Source organism: Bison bison, unplaced genomic scaffold (genome assembly GCF_000754665.1).
Source record: "Bison bison bison isolate TAMUID 2011002044 unplaced genomic scaffold, Bison_UMD1.0 scf7180017846325, whole genome shotgun sequence".
NCBI classification, from domain to species: domain Eukaryota; kingdom Metazoa; phylum Chordata; class Mammalia; order Artiodactyla; family Bovidae; genus Bison; species Bison bison.
In genome coordinates, this window is record NW_011476898.1 from 56135 (window position 1) to 65257 (window position 9123).

General features: G+C 46.9%; 1 protein-coding gene across 1 annotated transcript in view; it reads right to left on the reverse strand.

Annotated features, from left to right (window-relative positions):
- The window catches only part of LOC104988093 (serine/threonine-protein phosphatase 6 regulatory subunit 2-like), a gene marked incomplete at its 3' end in the record, with an annotated part of 44661 nt that extends 35686 nt beyond the window's left edge, over positions 1–8975 (reverse strand). Inside the window, exon 1 of the mRNA XM_010839278.1 lies at positions 7277–8975. The remainder of the gene's footprint in view (positions 1–7276) is intronic.
- Between the last annotated feature and the right edge of the window lie 148 nt (positions 8976–9123).

Consider the following 9123-nt stretch of genomic DNA (forward strand, 5'->3'; position numbering starts at 1 on the left):
GGATGGGGAACACGTGTACACCCGTGGCAGATTCATATCAATGTATGGCAAAACCAATACAATATTGTAAAGTAATTAGCCTCCAATTAAAATAAATACATTTATATTAAAAAAAGGGGGGGTAGAAAGAAAAAAAAAACAGAACCTGCCTGACAATATAGAAGATACAGGTTCAATCCCTGATCTGGGAAGATCCCACATGTTGCGGGGCAACTAAGCCAGTGCACAACTACTGAGCCCACGTGCCGCCGTGAAGGAAGCCTCGCACCCGGAGCCCAGTCACGGCACGAGAAGCCGCCGTGAGCACGGAGCACTGCAAGCAGAGAGCCGCCCCCGCTCACACCGCCCAGAGAAAGGCCGGGCGCAGCCACGAGCAGACACAGCGCTGCACGCAACAGTCACAGAGGTCAAGAAACCGTTAGAAAAAAGACTTAAGGCTAAATGCTGCTGCTAAGGTGCTTCAGTTGTGTCTGACTCTGTGCGACCCCAGAGATGGTAGCCCACCAGGCTCCCCCGTCCCTGGGATTCTCCAGGCAAAGAACACTGGAGTGGGTTGCCATTTCCTTCTCCAATGCATGAAAGTGAAAAGTGAAAGTGAAGTTGCTCAGTCGTGTCTGACCCTCAGCAACCCCATGGACTGCAGCCTACCAGGCTCCTCCGTCCATGGGATTTTCCAGGCAAGAGTACTGGAGTGGGGTGCCGTTGCCTTCTCCGTAAGGCTAAATGCTGCTGCTGCTAAGTCACTTCAGTCGTGTCCGACTCTGTGCGACCCCATAGACGGCAGCCCACCAGGCTTCCCCATCCCTGGGATTCTCCAGGCAAGAACACTGGAGTGGGTTGCCATTTCCTTCTCCAATGCATGAAAGTGAAAAGTGAAAGTGAAGTCGTGTCCGACTCTTAGCGACCCCATGGACTGCAGCCTACCGGGCCCCTCCATCCATGGGATTTTCCAGGCAAGAGTACTGGAGTGGGGCGCCACTGCCTTCTCCGGTAAGGCTAAATAGTGACAAAAGAGCTATAAAGCTAAGTGCAAGATTTAGAAAGGATTCATAAATTGGAGAGGCTTACTATAAAATAACCTGCAATTTACAAAAACATCTACAGAGTTTCAGTAACAACAACAGAAAACAGACTCCCTCAGGGCCCCTTCCGCCTCTCCGCCTGCAGCCTGACCTCAGCCTCACCCGTATTCAATGGTCTTCTTCATGGAGACGGCAAACCACCACCCACCACTCCCACCCAGAATCGCCACAAAACTGCTACTAAAACAAGCTTTGCATTATCCAGTAACAAGATAAGGAATCCTAACATATCCTTTTTCCAAAAACTTGTTTATGCACTCTGGGCTGTGCCCGGTCTTGCCTGCTGCACAGGCTCTTCTCCACCTGCAGTGAGCAGGGGCTGCTCCTCAGCGCGGCGTGTGGGCTCCTCACTGTGGTGGCTTCTCTCGCTGTGGTGCACAGGCTCCCGGGCAATGAGGGCTTCACAGGTGCAGCTCTCGGGCTCTAGAGCAGAAGCCCAGGAGGGCGGCACACAATCTTAGCTGTTCCAAGGCACATGGGATCTTCCCAGAGCAGGGATCAAAACTGTGTCTCCTGCATTGGCAGGCAGATTCTTTACCACTGAGCCACCAGGGAAGCCCACGAATCCTAATATATCCTTCAATCACTACTCACATTTTTAAGTAAAATAGAGCAGAGGTCAGAATTTTGGGGCACGTCAATCAGGAGAGGACAGTTGTCCTACTGAAGGAAAGCAAAGATCCTATAAAGCTTGAAAAGTCAAACACCCATAACAAAGGGTCTTAAGTTCAAGGTCATACACACACACACACAAAATAGAATGTGTAACTTTTAATCAGGAGTAAAACAAAAATAATCTATCCGACGGAAAATAGAAAAGGAGATATAAAAACAGGGAAGTACTAGTAAAGGAAAATGTGAAACAAAATGGTAGAAATTAATACTAACATACAGCACTGTAAATCAACTATACTTCAATAAAAATGAATTTTAAAAAAGAAATTAGTCCTAATGATAATTTTAATAGTTGTATAATATATGGAATAAACTAATCAATGCAAAAGAATTTTCTCAGATTTAATTTCTAAAAAACAATCTCCAACAAAAGACACACACTTTAGGGGACTTCCCTGGTGGTCCAGTGGTTAAGAGATCTGACTGCAAATTCAGGCGACACAGGTTCAATCCCTGGTCCAAGATCCCACATGCCACAAGGCAACTAAGCCTGTGCTCCACAACGAGGAGAGCCCTGCAATGAGGAAACTGCCACCCCATCTAGAGAGGAGTCCCTCCTCGTCACAGACAGAGAAAGCCCATGAGCAGCAACGAAGACCCAATGCAGCCAAAAATAAATAAATTTAAAAAACAATTTTTTAAAGAAAAGCTCACCTTTGCTCATCTCACCTATTACATATAAACCAGCACTGTGACTAGAAATAAAACTAAATTACTCTCAAAGTCATTCACTTAAACTGACCATTAGCTCACTGGCCCACATTGCTACAATTCTAGATCATTCAACCAAAAATCTCTGTGTACTAACGTTCCTGAGCTTCAGTGACTAGCCACGCACTGTAAGAAATGGGTGATCTCAGCAGCGGCATCCCTGGAGAGTTCACAGCGACAGCCCCAGTTTAGGCAAGCGCATCTCATGGCCAAGGAACTGGTATAAAGTAGCTTTAGAACTGTCACTCGGGTAGCGGCTGCACACGTCTTTTCCAAACACTTCTTGTATCCCAACAACTCTGTGCTACCCTCCAAAGAGATGCTAGCATCCTCTTACTGCACCCTTGCCTACCAGAAGGCTAACTTTCCTTCCCAAGATGACCCAGAGGCCCGCCACTGACAGCTTGTCTTTAGAACAAGGCACTGGCTCACGACTGCGGCTCAGATCATGAGCTCCTTATAGTAAAATTCAGACTTAAAACTGAAGAAAGTAGGGAAAACCACTAGGCCATTCAGGTATGAACTAAGTCAAATTCCTTAGGATTATACAGTGGAAGTAACAAATGGATTCAAGGGATGAGATCTGATCAATGGAGTGCCTGAAGAACCACGTACAGAGGTTTGTAACACGGTACAGGAGGCAGTGAACAAAACCATCCCCAAGAAAAAGAAACGCAACAAGGCAACGTGGCTGTCTGAGGAGGCCTTACCAACAGCTGAGGAAAGAAGAGAAGCGAAAGGCAAGGGAGAAAAAGAAAGATATGCCATCTGAACGCAGAATCCCAATAGCAAAGAGAAAGAAGAAAGCCTCCTCTCCCCTGATGGCTCACACAGTAAAATATCTGCCTGAAATGCAGGGGACCTGGGTTTGATGCCTGGGTCAGGAAGATCCCCTGGAGAAGGTGGCTACCCACTCCAGGGGAGAACCCCATGGACAGAGGAACCTAGTGGGCTACAGTTCATGGGGGCGCAAAGAGTCGGACACGACTGAGAGACTAACCCTTTGACTTTGACTTTCAGCGAACAATGCAAAGAAACAGAGAAAAACAACAGAATGTGAAAGACTAGAGCGCTTTTCAAGGGAATTAGAGCTACCAAGGGAAAACTTCATGCAAAATGGGCACAATAAAGGACAGAAACGATATGGACCTAACAGAAGCAGAAGATAGTAAGCAGAGGTGGAAAAAACACACAAAAGAACTCTACCAAAAAGATCTTGGTGACCTGGACAACCAGGATGGTGTGATCACTCACCTAGAGCCAGACATTCTGGAGTGTGAAGTCAAGTGGGCCTTCGGAAGCATTACTACCAACCAAACTACTGGAGGTGACAAAATTCCAGCTGAGCTATTTCAAATCCTAAAAGATGATGCTATTAAAGTGCTGCACTCAATACGCCAGCAAATTTGTAAAAGTCAGTAGTGGCCACAGGACTGGAAAAGGTCAGCTTTCATTCCAATCCCAAAGAAGGGCAACGCCAAAGAATGCTCAAACTACCACACAACTGCACTCATTTCACATGCTAGCAAAGTAATTCCCAATATCCTTCAAGCGAACTGAGTACTTTCAGAAGTACAAGCTGAATTCAGAAAAGGCAGAGGAACCAGAGATCAAATTTCCAACATCTGCTGGATTACAGAAAAAGCAAAAGAATTCCAGAAAAACATCTACTTCTGCTTCACTGACTATACTAAAGCCTTTGACTATGTTGATCACCACCAACTATGGAAAATTCTTAAAAACACGGGAATAGCAGAGCACCTTACCTGCCTCCTGAGAAACCCATAGAAGCAAAGAAACCAAGAAGCAAAACTTAGAACCGGACATGGAACATTGGACTGGTTCAAAATTTGAAAGGAGTACATCAAGGCTGTATACTGTCACCCTGCTTATTTAATTTATATGCAGAGTACATCATGCAAAATGCCGGGTTGGATGAAGCATAAGCTGGAATCAAGACTGCTGGGAGAAATATCAGTAACCTCAGGTATGCAGATGACACCACCCTTATGGCAGAAAGTGAAGAGGAACTGAAGAGCCTCTTGATGAAAATTAAAGAGGAGGGTGAAAAAGCTGGCTTAAAACTCAACATTCAAAAAACTACCATCATGACATCCAGTCCCATCACTTCATGGGAAATAGGGAAAAAAATGGAAACAGTGACAGACTTTATTTTCCTGAGCTCCAAAATCACTGCAGATGGTGACTGCAGCCATGAAATTAAAAGTTATTCTTGCACCCTGGAAGAAAAGCTATGACAAACCTAGACAGCATATTAAAAAGCAGAAACATTACTTTGCCAACAAAGGTATGTATAGTCAAAGCTATGGTTTTTCCAGTGGCCATGTATGGATGTGAGAGCTGGACTATAAAGAAAGTGGGGCACCGAAGAATTGATGCTTTTGAACTGGTGCTGGAGAAGATTCCAGAGAGTCCCCTTGGACAGCAAGATCAAACCAGTCAATCCTAAAGGAAATCAACCCTGAATATTAATTGGAAGGAGTAATGCTGAAGCTCCAATCCTTTGGCCACCTGATGGGAAGAGCTGACTCACTGGAAAAAACCCTGACGCTGGGCCAGACTGAGGACAGGGGATAAAGGGTGACGGAGGACAGGACGGTTGGTGGCGTCACCGACTCGATGGACACGAGGACGGGACGGTTGGTGGCGTCACCGACTCGATGGACACGAGGACGGGACGGTTGGATGGCGTCACCGACTCGATGGACACGAGGGTGAGCAAACTGGAAGACAGTGAAGGACAAGAAAGCCTGGAGCGTTGCCGTTCATGGAGTCGCAAGGAGTCGGACATGACTGAGCGACTGAGCAACTGGCCCGTGAACGGCGTGGTGACTTGAGATTCTCTGGTTACACCTGAGCTCCAGCACACTGCAAGCATCCCTGTCATACCCTGACAACGCCCTCCAGTCTCTCTGGAATGCCAAGCAAAGTACTGCCATTACCTTCCAGACTCTTATCCAACAGCCAATGAAGAAACTTCAAGTGCTGCTGCTTGCCTGACTTCTGGTTAGTACAACCATCAGACAGAAGGCAGCTTCCAAAGAGAAACGCTGCCCACACAACCACGCAGTTCCATGAACAGAGCCCTTCAGAAATGGACATTCTGTGGTAGAGACTGTTGCTAAGAGAAAAGGAGCCTCCGACCACAGGTCAGTCCAGCGCTGGCTCTGCTGGGGGACCTGGCCTCCTGTGTGTCGTGTCCTCACCTGAAAACTGGGACAAGGAGCACCGCCGAGGACTGCTGTGAGGGTGACTCGAGCTGCCCTCTGGGTAAGGAGCCCGGAACAGGACTGGCACAACCTCTCCTCAGAGGTACTGATGGCAGAGAGGAGGAAACAGAGACACGGCCACCGTGCTGCCAAGGCTGGGCTCAACAGCGGCCGGGGGAGGCACAGCTTGCTCAAGGGAGCGGACCAGAGCCTCTCCCGGAGCCAGCTTCAGTGGCATCACGGTGCAGCTGAAGGTGGGCATGAGGGAAGTTCTGCACTGCGCAGTCAACAGATGCTGTAAGCGAGGAGGGTTCTGAGTCTCCCAGAGAGTCAGTAGTTAAACATTTATCAACACACCACTGAAACCGCACTGGTCTGGAAAAAAATGACAAGGCAAGTCCATGGAGAGCAGTGGATACCTGCACAATCAATCAATCCACAAACAAGATCATGTCTATACTGGACATAGTCCACCGGGGGCGGCAGGAGGGAGACCCAGGGAAAGGGGGTGGCTGGCAGGAACAGATGAGTAAAAATCTAACATCAGAAGTGAAAAGAAGAAATAACCACAAACACAAAGGCAAGTTCAAATGATTACCGGAGAATAGTTTACCTAAGACCATGCTGAACCATCTGGACTCTGCAAACCCACCGTCAAAGCCCTGTCAGATGCAGAACTGGCCAGAAGCTGCCTCCAGAAGAGGGTGGACATGAGTCTGAGCAAACTCCGGGAGACAGTGAAGGACAGGGAAGCCCGGTGTGCCGCAGCCCATGGTGTCGAAGAGTCGGGCAGGACTTAGAGACTGAAGAACAAGTCTCTTTCGACTTCTGAAGAGATGGCTTAATTTTTGTTTTAAGTTTTATTTATTTACTTAGCTGGCTGCAATGGCTCTTAGTTGTGGCATTCAGAATCTTCGCTGCATCGTGAGGGATCTTGCATCACAGCGTGCGGATTCTCAGTGCAATGAGCAGACTCAACGCAGTGCACGGGCTTAGTGGCTCCACAGCATGTGGAAGCTTTGTTCCCAGGCCAGGGATTGAACACCTGTCCCCTGTATCGCATAGTGGATTCCTGCCCACTGGACAAGCAGGGAAGTCCTCTTGGCTTAGTTTTTAAAACACTGAAGCACACACAAGAAGTTGTAACTAGCGTAATTCATCCAGGATCTGACTGGATTGCAGTGGGAGGGCCTTTCAGGAGCTTCTGCTCCTGTGGAGGCACGAGTCCTTCCCTCCCTTTCCGGCGCCTGTATGGACTGTGCTCTGACGCTGACCGTGCTCACACCCGAGCCCGAGCCACCTGCTCCGCACGAGTGACACAGAGCGCTCGCCACGCAGCACACACACGACTTGGCTGTTTTATTTGGGTTACACTTTGGCTTAGAGAGGCCATGTCGCTTTTCCACAACACAGCACCTCAAAACCAGACACACAAGGGTCAAAGAAACCCCAAAAGTCAAGAGACCATATACACAGCTTCAAAACTACAACTTTTGTTGTCATCCATCCTCGAGTGTCTCCTCATACCGCGGATTTGTATACACCACACAATTAACGAGAGTCAAAAACAATTCTTACCTTCTATGGAAACTCCTTCTTTAAATTTTATATTTAGGCAAAATATAAAAACATTTGGGATTTTTTCTTGGAGTATATGCAACTTTAAGAAGAAATTTTTCATTCAGTAGATGTATAATCTCTTCACCTGAAAAATAAGAGAGGAAAAAAAACTTAAGTTCTACATCTTTAAAGTCAACTCACCAAAATGATACAGAAAAGGAAAACAAAAGTCATTACCTTAACTGAGAATTCAGATAATCAGAACAATTCATGACCAAGGATCTAAAAACTCCCGTCCTTGCTTGCTCTGCAGGGACTGGTGCCAGCGCCACACGCCCACCTCCAGCTGGTCAGCCAGCTCGATGGCCGGGGTGCAGGGCCATGAGCAGGGTCTGCGCAGCTGTCCACTTCCACGCCTACACTACCAACACCAACAAACACACATCCGGATCACCAGATGACAAGCCACGTCCCTCACGGCTTCCAGAAAACCGTGTCCCAGAGTGTTCCAGGTGGGACTGCTACACAGCGTTTGCAAACAATGTGACTCGCAATCCTCGTAGGAAATCCTGACTTCAAGGCGCGCAGCAAGAACGGACTAAGAGAGCCCTGGGCTGTTCACTCTGCACGAAAGTCATGATTTTACCATTTGAAAATCATACTTATGCAATAAGGAGGTATGTCCATTCTAGAATATAAGAGCCTTAAGAGACTGATTCATCAAATACAATATTTAAATCTTGTTTGGGTCCAATTAAAATGAATCAACTTGAAGAGTGTATTTTTGATGCTATTGGGAAAATCTAAATACAGACTGGTATTAGCACTAAGGAATTAATGCACATCTCTTAGTTGTAAAAATAATATGGTCACTTGTTTTTAAAAATAAAAACCTCCCTTATCTAGCAGAAAAAATGAAGTATTCATGAGTGAAATGACATTATTTTTTGGATTTACTTTTAAAACACTTTACCAAAACACAAGAGCCAAACAAATTTTAAAGGGGTGAGAGAGAAGAACACCAACAACAACAAAAAAACTGGCAAAGTGCTGATCACCGATTAAGCTGGGAAATGAGCACAAGGGTATTCAGTGTTTTCTGGTGTATTTTTAAATTTCACATAAAAAGAAAAAAAAAGTACTTGGAGTTGTGCTAGTAAACCAGCAGTAAGTCAATGTCATATCCTAAGACAGGAAACTAGTTTTTAAAACTGTGAAAGAGAACAAAGAACCCTTCCTTTAAAACTGAGTCAGGAGGTCCAAAGGGGAGCCCTCACCCAGCACTACCGGGTTTCGATCACAGACTCCCATGGAGGAAGGCTTCCCATTTGCCCAGCAACTCAGTCAGTAACAAACCGTCAGCACCCTGAACTCTCATTTCCTCCAAGGGACTTTTGTTCAAGAGTACCTCCCAACTTCCTCCTTTTTCTCTACATAGTAACCTTCGTCTTCTTTGTTTGGGAGACTTGCCTATGGCTTTTGTTATTGCTTGGTTGTCCTGAACTGCTATTCTCAAATTCCCACCCAATTCAAAATTGGCTTTCCAGCACTTCACAGTTTCAAAATAAAGAACTATCTCTATAAAGGCCCTCAGACCTGTTTATTCTGCCTCTGAACAGGGTGCTTTTATAACACTGCAACTTCTTGACACATTCTCCTCAGTGTGAGCTGGAGGAAGCCCAACAACTGGGACATGGGGGTGCGGCCGGGACGTGGGGGGTGCAGCTGGGACATGGTGGGGGGTGCAGCCAGGACATGAGGGTTGCAGCCATGACATGAGGGTTGCAGCCGGGACATGGGGGGTGCAGCCGTGGAACGGGGGGTGCAGCCGGGGAATGGGGCGTGCAGCCGGGACATGGGGGGTG